Source organism: Mus caroli, unplaced genomic scaffold (genome assembly GCF_978045245.1).
Source record: "Mus caroli unplaced genomic scaffold, Mus_caroli_1 scaffold_3, whole genome shotgun sequence".
Lineage (NCBI taxonomy): Eukaryota > Metazoa > Chordata > Mammalia > Rodentia > Muridae > Mus > Mus caroli.
Window position 1 is genome coordinate 122,485,392 of NW_028227258.1, and position 11,721 is coordinate 122,497,112.

The 11,721-nt window shown below is 39.4% G+C and overlaps 1 non-coding gene across 1 annotated transcript; it reads left to right on the top strand.

Moving 5' to 3' along the window:
* Positions 1-10,663: 10,663 nt before the first annotated feature.
* On the top strand, positions 10,664-10,782 carry LOC115030656 (5S ribosomal RNA). The gene has a single exon (XR_003836262.1). It is a non-coding gene; the product is annotated as a 5S ribosomal RNA (ribosomal RNA).
* The last annotated feature ends 939 nt before the right edge of the window (positions 10,783-11,721 follow it).

Consider the following 11,721-nt stretch of genomic DNA (forward strand, 5'->3'; position numbering starts at 1 on the left):
AAATTAATTGACAAAAAGAATCAAGAAATTGATTTGGAAGAATAATTTTGTTCAATTTAAATACTCATTACATACTTTCAGGGATTCCGATAAGGCCTGAAAGGATGGCTAAGTGGTTAAGAGCATGTATAGTCCCAAGTTTGGTCCCCAGCGTCATGACAGGGGACACACAGCAACCACACAGGGGATTACAGCTCAGAGGATCAGGGCATTACGGAATCAGATAGCTCATTCTGGACTCCACAGGCACCTGAGCTTATGTCTTACACACTCAACTAACTCTCTCTCTCTCTCTCTCTCTCTCTCTCTCTCTCTCTCTCTCTCTCTCCTCTCTCCTCTCTCCTCTCTCCTCTCCCTCACACACACACAGGTGTGTGCACCTACACACACAGACAAACACACATGTTCACACACATTCAAGCACACTCACACATGCACAGACACAGAGAAACACACACTCACACACACAATATATATATATATATATATATATATATATATGTATATATACCCTCTCTCCTAAATTCATGACCCCTTCTTTTAAAATTATAATTGTATTCACACACATACACATCACACATACACACCTACATCATACACACATAAATCACACTATACACACACACACATACACATATACATGCATCATACACATACAGACACAGACAACACAGAGTCCACTTAGTTTTGCTGATGAGTACAGGTGTTCAGGAATGACAAGTTGGGATTGGTCAGTCTGTGTAGGAGCTAGGGTCTACAGCAGACTGATTCTCCCTCTCTTAGCAGCCATTGATTTCCTATAGCTCTTCATCTTCTAGCAAGACCTTGTGAAATTTTATATCCACATTCACATATCAGCTGGTGTTATAACTATCTTGGTCATGTTCAAGCAACCATGTTATTAAGAGTTCTTGGGTGTAACATTCCTGCTCTATCTAGAGGATACTATGTATCAGCAGAAACCTTGGTCTTCTGGGTCTTGCAATCCTTCTGATCCCTCTTCCTTGATATTCCTAGAGATTTAGGGGCTGGAGTTAATGGTAAACGTATCCACTGGGGTTGTTCACCCAATTGTCATCTATCCTATGCATTTTTTCCACTTATGGATCTCTCTAGTGGCATCGATTTTAGTCATATATCTATCCAATAAAAAAGACAATTAAAATGATCACAAACAGGACTCCCAAGATAGCTCAGTGGATAAAGGAACTTTTTGCCAAGCCTAATGACTTAAGTTTGGCCTCTGGGCTGAGAGCTGGTAGGAGAGAGCAGAGTACTATAGCTGTCCTTTGCCTTCCATATGGGCCTCATGGGCATAAGCCCACACACATACATACAAGTATGCACACACAAAGTAAATGAATAAAATGTTAAAAAAAATCACAGATCATGAAATTTTATCATTTTTATGAAAAAGTTTTACCTATTTGCTCCTTATTTATATCATCCACTTCATTTTGATCTATAACATATGTTATAAGAAACAGACATAAATACAAAGATAAAATACAGAAGACTTTCAGAAAACAATCTATAGGATTTTACTCTGAAGTGTACCAGAATAATTCCCACCCTACCCCCATACTGAGTACAAAATAATGGCAATTTAAAGCAAAGGGGAATGAGAAACAAAACTGACTGTCATTATGTGCTGAGGCACAGTAACCTTTAGGATGTATTGATTGCAATGGTGTTGACCTGAGCAGTTCATTCACTACTCTGCTTTAGAGTGGCTTGTCTCTCCATAGTCCACCCCTGTTACTTAATTCTCCAAAGGTGATCAGTCCTTGGCCGCATCTCAGATGCCAAAAGCATGTGGCGATGGATTAGATCTGCTAAACCGTCACTGCAACTCATGAGTGAAATTAGGCATGTGTGTGGATGTTATGTCAGAAGGTAGTGTCAGTGTGTTGGAAGTGAGGGTGGCAAGCTGCTGCCTCAACGCTGAGTTCCTGCTACTCTGTCAGACCCCATTCACAGATACTGCACAGACAGATGGCTTCTTTCACCAGCTCAGAGTCTCCTGATCCCTGACTGGGCCATCTATCATACTTCCTTTAGGAGGACTGTATTCCCAGCTGTGGACTTTAAAACAGACTGGAGAGTAATCAGAAGACAGCACAACACTGTCAGTCATCAGCATTCACAAGTGTGGGGATAGAGTTTTCACCATGGCAACGACTGGAAATTAAATTATGTGTATTATTTCTTCAAAGGCAAAATTAACATCATGGGAGAGAATGTTATTAAGACGCGAGGTAGGAAATGCAACAGAAGAATCCTCAGAGGTTTGTCGACACCATTCCCTTGCCTCTAAATTCAGGCTTGAAAGCATTATTGCTTTTCTCTGAATTTATGTTCTTATAGACCATTCAGCCCTGAATTCTTCCAGAATGGGAGACTTTTCCCTCCTTATGGAGTTATAAGAAACATTCATTTTTTTATGCATATAGGTTCCTGATTGAGCAAATTTTTCTACATAAAGGATGTTCACTTTAAAAATGTGTATGGTTATAGGAACAAGAAGATTTAAAAAAATGAAATGCAAACATACAATAAATGTTGGTGGAAATTATAATAAAAGAAAATGAAGCCTCAGTTTAGGGTTTTTAATTCTTATACAAATCTTTCTCCATCTCTTTGTATAGCTGTAAAATTATAATTCAAGTTTGTATAATTAGAAGAGGAAGATAAATAATAATTGAGATAAATAAAAATTGAAGAATGGATCTTGGATCCGGGACTCCACCGAACTTAGGAACTTAGTCTGCAGAGGTGAGAGTGTGCACCACAGAGGCAGACAGCTTCTGGGACTGGCAGGAGCCACAGAGCCGCTGAGACAGCACCCTTTTGGGGCTGCAGACATCCGGCACCCTCCCAGCCGGAGGACAGTGGTCCGCCCTGCATGGGAGCCCTCTGCCTCAGGAGCAGGGAGCGCCATCTTGGATCCAGGACTCCACCGAACTAAGGAACTTAGTCTGCACAGGTGAGAGTGTGCACCACAGAAGCTGACAGCTTCTGTGACCTGCCAAAGCAACACAGCATCTGGGAAAGGTCCTGTTTTGGGCCTTAATCTTCAGCCAGGAGAAGGTACAAACACCAGATATCTGTGCACCTTCCCTGTAAGAGGAGAGCTTGTCAGCAGAGAGTGCTATAACCACTGAAACTCAGAGGAGAGAGCCTGTCTCCAAGACCACTCACCATCACCAGAACCCAGCACTCCCACTTCGCCCAGTCCAGGGCACCCCAACACACCTGAAAAGCTAGACCTGGATTTAAAAGCATATCTCATGATGATGGTAGAGGACATCAAGAAGGACTTTAATAACTCACTTAAAGAATTACAGGAGAACATTGCTAAAGAGTTACAAGTCCTTAAAGAAAAACAGGATAACACAATCAAACAGGTAGAAGTGCTTAAAGAAAAACAGGAAAAGACAACCAAACAGGTAGAAGTCCTTAAAGAAAAACAGGAAAACACATCCAAACAGATGATGGAAATGAACAAAACCATACTAGACCTAAAAAGGGAAGCAGACACAATAAAGAAAACCCAAAATGAGGCAACACTGGAGATAGAAACCCTAGGAAAAATTCTTGAACCATAGATGCAAGCATCAGCAACAGAATACAAGAGATGGAAAAGAGAATTTCAGGTGCAGAAGATTCCATAGAGAACATCGGCACAACAATCAAAGAAAATGGAAAATGCAAAAAGATCCTAACTCAAAACATCCAGGAAATCTAGGGCACAATGAGAAGACCAAACCTACGGATAATAGGAGTGGATGAGAATGAAGATTTTCAACTCAAAGGACCAGCAAACATCTTCAACAAAATTATAGAAGAAAACTTCCCAAATCTAAAGAAAGAGATGCCCATGAACATACAAGAAGCCTACAGAACTCCAAATAGACTGGACCAGAAAAGAACTACCTCCCAACACATAATAATCAGAACAACAAATGCACTAAATAAAGATAGAATACTAAAAGCAGTAAGAGAAAAAGGCCAAGTAACATATAAAAGCAAGCCTATCAGAATTACACCAGATTTTGCACCAGAGACTATGAAAACCAGAAGAGCCTGGACAGATGTTATACAGACACTAAAAGAACACAAATTCCAGCCCAGGCTACTTTACCCAGCCAAACTCTCAATTAACATAGATGGAGAAACCAAAGTATTCCACGACAAAACAAATTCACACATAATCTCTCCACGAATCCAGCCCTTCAAAGGATAATAACAGAAAAAAACCAATACAAGGACAGAAACCACGCCCTAGAAAAAAACAAGAAGGTAATCCCTCAACAAACCTAAAAGAAGACAGCCACAAGAACAGAATGCCAAATTTAACAACAAAAATAACAGGAAGCAACAATTACTTTTCCTTAATATCTCTTAATATCAATGGACTCAACTCCCCAATAAAAAGACATAGACTAACAAACTGGCTACACAAACAAGACCTAACATTTTGTTGCTTACAGGAAACTCATCTCAGAGAAAAAGATAGAGACTACCTCAGAATGAAAGGCTGGAAAACAATTTTCCAAGCAAATGGTATGAAGAAACAAGCTGGAGTAGCCATTCTAATATCTGATAAGATTGACTTCCAACCCAAAGTCATCAAAAAAGACAGGGAGGGGCACTTCATACTCATCAAAGGTAAAATCCTCCAAGAGGAACTATCAATTCTGAATATCTATGCTCCAAATACAAAGGCAGCCACATTCATTAAAGAAACTTTAGTAAATCTCAAAGCACACATTACACCTCATACAATAATAGTGGGAGACTTCAACACACCACTTTCACCAATGGGCAGACCATGGAAACAGAAAATAAACAAAGACACAGTGAAACTAACAGAAGTTATGAAACAAATGGATCTGGCAGATATCTACGCAACATTCTATCCTGATACAAAAGGATATACCTTCTTCTCAGCACCTCATGGTACCTTCTCCAAAATTGACCATATAATTGGTCACAAAACAGGCCTCAACAGATACAAAAATATTGAAATTGTCCCATGCATCCTATCAGATCACCATGGACTAAGGCTGATCTTCAATAACAAAATAAATAATATAAAGCCAACATTCACATGGAAACTGAACAACACTCTTCTCAATGATACCTTGGTCAAGGAAGGAATAAAGAAAGAAATTAAGGACTTTTTAGAGTTCAATGAAAATGAAGCCACAACATACCCAAACTTATGGGACACAATGAAAGCATTTCTAAGAGGAAAACTCATAGCTCTAAGTGCCTCCGAAAAGAAACTAGAGAGAGCACACATTAGCAGCTTGACAACACAACTAAAAGCACTAGAACAAAAGGAAGCAAATTCACCCAAGAGGAGTAGACAGCAGGAAATAATCAAACTCAGGGGCGAAATCAACCAAGTGGAAACAAGAAGAACTATTCAAAGAATCAACCAATCAAGGAGCTGGTTCTTTGAGAAAATCAACATGATAGATAAACCCTTAGCCAGACTCACTAGAGGGCACAGGGAATGCATTCCTAATTAACAAAATCAGAACTGAAAAAGGAGACATAACAACAGATCCTGAAGACATCCAAAACACCATCAGATCCTTCTACAAAAAGCTATACTCAACAAAACTGGAGAACCTGGATAAAATGGAGAAGTTTCTAGACAGATACCAGGTACCAAAGTTGAATCAAGATCAGGTTAATGATCTAAACAGCCCTATATCCCCCAAAGAAATAGAAGCAGTCATTAATAGTTTCCCAACCAAAAAAAGCCCAGGACCAGATGGGTTTAGTGCAGAGTTCTATCAGACCTTCAAAGAAGATCTAATCCCAGTTCTTCACAAACTATTCCACAAAATAGAAACAGAAGGTACTCTACCCAACTCATTCTATGAAGCCACAATTACTCTGATACCTAAACCACAAAAAGACCCAAAAAAGATGGAAAACTTCAGACCAATGTCCCTTATGAATATTGATGCAAAAATCCTCAATAAAGTTCTTGCTAACCGAATCCAAGAACACATCAAAGCAATCATCCATCCTGACCAAGTAGGTTTCATCCCAGGGATGCAGGGATGGTTCAATATACAGAAATCCATCAACGTAATCCAGTATATAAACACACTCAAAGACAAAAACCACATGGTCATCTCGTTAGATGCGGAAAAACATTTGACAAGATCCAACACCCTTTCATGATAAAAGTCTTGGAAAGATCAGGAATTCAAGGCCCATACCTAAACATGATAAAAGCAATCTACAGCAAACCAGTAGCCAACATCAAAGTAAATGGTGAGAAGCTTGAAGCAATCCCTCTAAAATCAGGGAATAGACAAGGCTGTCCACTTTCTCCCTACCTATTCAACATCATACTTGAAGTCCTAGCCAGAGCAATTTGACAACAAAAGGAGATCAAAGGGATATAAATTGGAAAAGATGAAGTCAAAATATCATTTTTTGCAGATGATATGATAGTATATATAAGTGACCCTAAAAATTCCACCAGAGAACTCCTAAACCTGATAAACAGCTTCGGTGAAGTAGTTGGATATAAAATTAACTCAAACAAATCAATGGCCTTTCTCTACACAAAGAATAAACAGGCTGAGAAAGAAATTAGGGAAACAACACCCTTCTCAATAGTCACAAATAATATAAAATATCTTGGCGTGACTCTAACTAAGGAAGTGAAAGATCTGTATAATAAAAACTTCAAGTCTCTGAAGAAAAAATTCTAGAAGATCTCAGAAGATGGAACGATCTCCCATGCTCATGGATTGGCAGGATCAACATTGTAAAAATGGCTATCATGCCAAAAGCAATCTACAGATTCAATGCAATCCCCATCAAAATTCCAAATCAATTCTTCAACTAATTAGAAAGTGAAATCTGCAAATTCATCTGGAATAACAAAAAACGTAGGATAACAAAAACTCTTCTCAAGGATAAAAGAACCTCTGGTGGAATCACCATGCCGGACCTAAAGCTTTGCTACAGAGCAATTGTGATCAAATCTGTGTGGTACTGGTATAGTGACAGACAAGTAGACCAATGGAATAGAATTGAAGACCCAGATATGAACCCACACACCTATGGTCACTTGATCTTCGACAAGGGAGCTAAAACCATCCAGTGGAAAAAAGACAGCATTTTCAACAAATGGTGCTGGCACAACTGGTTGTTATCATGTAGAAGAATGGGAATAGATTCATTCCTATCTCCTTGTACTAAGGTCAAGTCTAAGTGGATCAAGGAACTTCACATAAAACCAGAGACACTGAAACTTATAGAGGAGAAAGTGGGAAAAGCCTTGAAGATATGGGCACAGGGGAAAAATTCTTGAATAGAACAGCAATGGCTTGTGCTGTAAGATCGAGAATTGACAAGTGGGACCTCATGAAACTGCAAAGCTTCTGCAAGGCAAAACACACCATCAATAAGACAAAAAAACCACCAACAGATTGGGAAAGGATCTTTAACTATCCTAAATCAGATAAGGGACTAATATCCAATATATATAAAGAACTCAAGAAGGTGGACTCCAGAAAGTCAAATAACCCCATTAAAAAATGGGGCTCAGAACTGAACAAAGAACTCTCACCTGAGGAATACTGAATGGCAGAGAAGCACCTGAAAAAATGTTCAACATCCTTAATCATCAGGTAAATGCAAATCAAAACAACCCTGAGATTCCACCTCACACCAGTCAGAATGGCTAAGATCAAAAATTCAGGTGAAAGCAGATGCTGGCGAGGATTCGGAGAAAGAGGAACACTCCTCCATTGTTGGTGGGATTGCAAGCTTGTACAACCACTCTGGAAATCAGTCTGGCGGTTCCTCAGAAAATTGGACATAGTACTACTGGAGGATCCAGGAATACCTCTCCTGGGCATATATCCAGAAGATGTCCCAACTGGTAAGAAGGACACATGCTCCACTATGTTCATAGCAGCCTTATTTATAATAGCCAGAAGCTGGAAAGAACCCAGATGCCCCTCAACAGAGGAATGGATACAGAAATTATGGTACATTTACACAATGGAGTACTACTCAGCTATTAAAAAGAGTGAATTTATGAAATTCCTAGCCAAATGGATGGACCTGGAGGGCATCATCTTGAGTGAGGTAACACAATCACAAAGGAACTCACACAATATGTATTCACTGATAAGTGGATATTAGCCCAAAACTTAGGATACACAAGATACAAGATACAATTTGCTAAACGCATGAAACTCAAGAAGAATGAAGACGAAAATGTGAACAATATGCCCCTTCTTAGAATTGGGAACAAAACACCCATGAAGGAGTTACACAGACAAAGTTTGGAGCTGTGATGAAAGGATGGACCATCTAGAGACTGCCGTATCCAGGGATCCATCCCATAATCAGCTTCCAAATGCTGACACCATTGCATACACTAGCAATATTTTGCTGAAAGGACCCAAATATAGCTGTCTCTTGTGAGACTATGCCGGGGCCTAGCAAACACAGAAGTGGATGCTCACAGTCAGCTATTGGATGTATCACAGGGCTCCCAATGGAGAAGCTAGAGAAAGTACCCAAGGAGCTAAAGGGATCTGCAACCCTATAGTTGGAACAACATGATGAACTAACCAGTACCCCGGAGCTTTTGTCTCTAGCTGCATATGTATCGAAAGATGGCTTAGTAGGCCATCACTGGAAAGAGAGGCCCATTGGACTTGCAAACTTTATATGCCCCAATAGAGGGGAATGCCAGGGCCAAAAGAATGGGACTGGGTGGGTAGGGAAGTGGGGGGGGGCGGTATGGGGGACTTTTGGGATAGCATTGGGATGCATGAGGCCACAGCATGGGGACTGTGAGATACCAAGGTTGTTAAGACAATGAAGGGAGGTTTGCAGTCCATCATGGGAGGCTCTGAGGGAGGACTGGAGAATGGTTGATGTTCCTGTGCCTGGACTGGGAGAAGAGAGATTAATGTAATTGAGGAAATGTAATTGAGGAAAATACATAATAAAAAATATTAAAAATTTTTTAAAAATTTGAAGAATGATTCTTGGTGAGAGAGGAAATGAGTGTGTGTTTGTGTGTGTGTGTGTGTGTCCCTGTGCACTCATGCATGTGTGTGCACTCATGGGGTTGGGGTGGGGAGCCCACTGTGCATATGTGGATGTATATCTTTCTACCCATGCACATGAATGGATGGACTACATGTATATCTGTGTACCCATGCACATGAGTGGATGGACGAGGCCTCCTGCATGAAATCACTTGGCAGAATTCTGAAAGACAAAAGCCAGATGTATGGACTCTGTAAGAAAGGAGGCCACAGCATGGGGACTGTGAGATACCAAGGTTGTTAAGACAATGAAGGGAGGTTTGCAGTCCATCATGGGAGGCTCTGAGGGAGGACTGGAGAATGGTTGATGTTCCTGTGCCTGGACTGGGAGAAGATAGATTAAGTGGGACTTAGATGCTTCCACAAATGAGAGAACCTTAGTTGAGGTCTTTCCAAGGCAGATGAGCATCATTGGAAAGCGTTAGGAAACAATTTAAATACTGTGAGGTAAGTTCCTCTCCCACCCCAAGGACCTGCTCAGTGATCCAATTCTATTGCAGTCTCAGCTTGTATCTGACATTTTAGTTGAGGCAGATGTGGTAGGCAGATGCACAACAGTTGTGCTCTGGGAAGGATAGCATCCCTCTACCATTAGCTAATGCAGACTCATGATCATCCTGGAGGTAGGCACTGAAGGGGCAGATTTAGTTGGATCTCTCACAGGGAAACCTAGAATCATGAGATAATCAATGTTTCTAGAACAATTAACCACAGTTTAAAAATATGTAACAGGAAATCACTTGTAAGATATTAAGTGAAGACTTTTATCTCTATGTTGTTTATGTTGTTCAATTGTCATTGATGTTAGCTCTCTCTTTTTTGGGACCATACACTTTACACAGGTTTCAATGTAATCTGTTACCTTCATCCAAACTCTTATTCTCCAAAACATTTGGCTAAATAATCTTAGAGATGTGAACTCTTTACCTCAGAGGAGCAAAGCAGCTTCAATTTTAAGCTTATGTTTTAATCATTTTTATGTAACTTAGAATTTTGTGTGCTTAAATCATCAACCTTGCTAAAATTATTTAACATAGGTTCTTTTTTATTTTGAAAAAATTGGTCTGTCATCATGATAAATATCTCTAGAATCTTTCCTACTGCAGGCTTCTAGATTCTTCCCTTTACCTCTGAACTAGAACTGATATCCACATCACAGCAACACACATGCTATCAGCTGACTTTTTACAGGAAAAAAATTAATACCCAGTATCTCTAAACTCTTATTAGTAGCAATGATTCTATAACTGTAGGCATTTCTTTGGCCTTAATCCAAGTAAGAGCCTTGTAGAAATACTGAAATATTATGGTTTGCTTCAGTAGGCACTACATTCATTGAAAATATGGATTTAAAAACCCATCTATTTCTGTATCATTGACCTTTCTTATAATCATATAAATTTTATCTTATTCAACTAAAATCAATATTCTGAGACACTCCTATGTAGTAGTTCCATAATTCTCTTGTTGAAGCATAAAACATACCACATACACAATTCACTTGTTGAAGCATAGAAAATACCACATTTACAATGGTTAAGAATTTAGGGTTTGCCTACGGCCATACCACCATGAAGGCACCCGGTCTCATCTGATCTAGGAAGTTAAGCAGGGTTGGGCCTGGTTATTACTTGGATGGGAGACCGCCTGGGAATACCAGGTGCTGTAGGCTAAAAAAAAAAAAAAGAAGAAGAAGAAGAAGAAGAAGAAGAAGAAGAAGAAGAAGAAGAAGAAGAAGAAGAAGAAGAAGAAGAAGAAGAAGAATAATTTAGGGTTCATTCAAAAAGATGGCTATTCCTAATGTCAACGATTGTAGGAATTATTTGTTCATGGAACAGAGAAAAATATGAATTTTAAACAGAAGAACAAAGTTCCACTCAGTGAGTTCTGTCAACAACTGTCAAAATTATGACAGTTGTAGACACCGGAAGTCTCATGCAGTCACAATGTATCTTCAGAAATAATTAACTTCTTAATTAACTGAAAGGATGTAGGATGCTGCCAATCTTCTCTGAAAATGCTAGATAGTTAGAAGATAAAAATAAATTGTAGTTATAGTTTTATAGGATATAGCATAAGACAGAAATATAACTAAAACAAAACTGTTTGTTTGTTTGTTTGTTTGTTTGTTTTTGAATCAGAGGCTCATCTAGTAGGCAAGGCTCACATGGAATTCACTCGTGGCCCTGACTTGTTTTAAACTCAGGACAATCTGCCCACTACAACATCCCAAGTGCCACAGTTGCAAACATGGGCTGTCATGCCTGGCTTAAAATCTAATATTGAGAAAATATCTGAAAAGTAATAACATTAATTTTAAAACTGAAACTATGTCTAGGAATATAGTTCAATGGTAGGGAGCTTGCAGACTATATAAACGTGCCTGGATTCAGTTCCTAGTACCAGAAAACAAAGAAAAATGAACAAAAATGAAAATCTGGTGAGTGTGTGGAGCCTTGTTATGTGTGTGTAATGCTAGTTGACATGGGCAGGAGCAGGGAGCTGTCCTGTAAACGGAACTAAAACAGAGCCCCATGTGGCTTGCTTCTTCCTCATAAGGTAACAGTAACACCTTTTTTAAACTAATAATTATGGCTTTTATTCATCAACT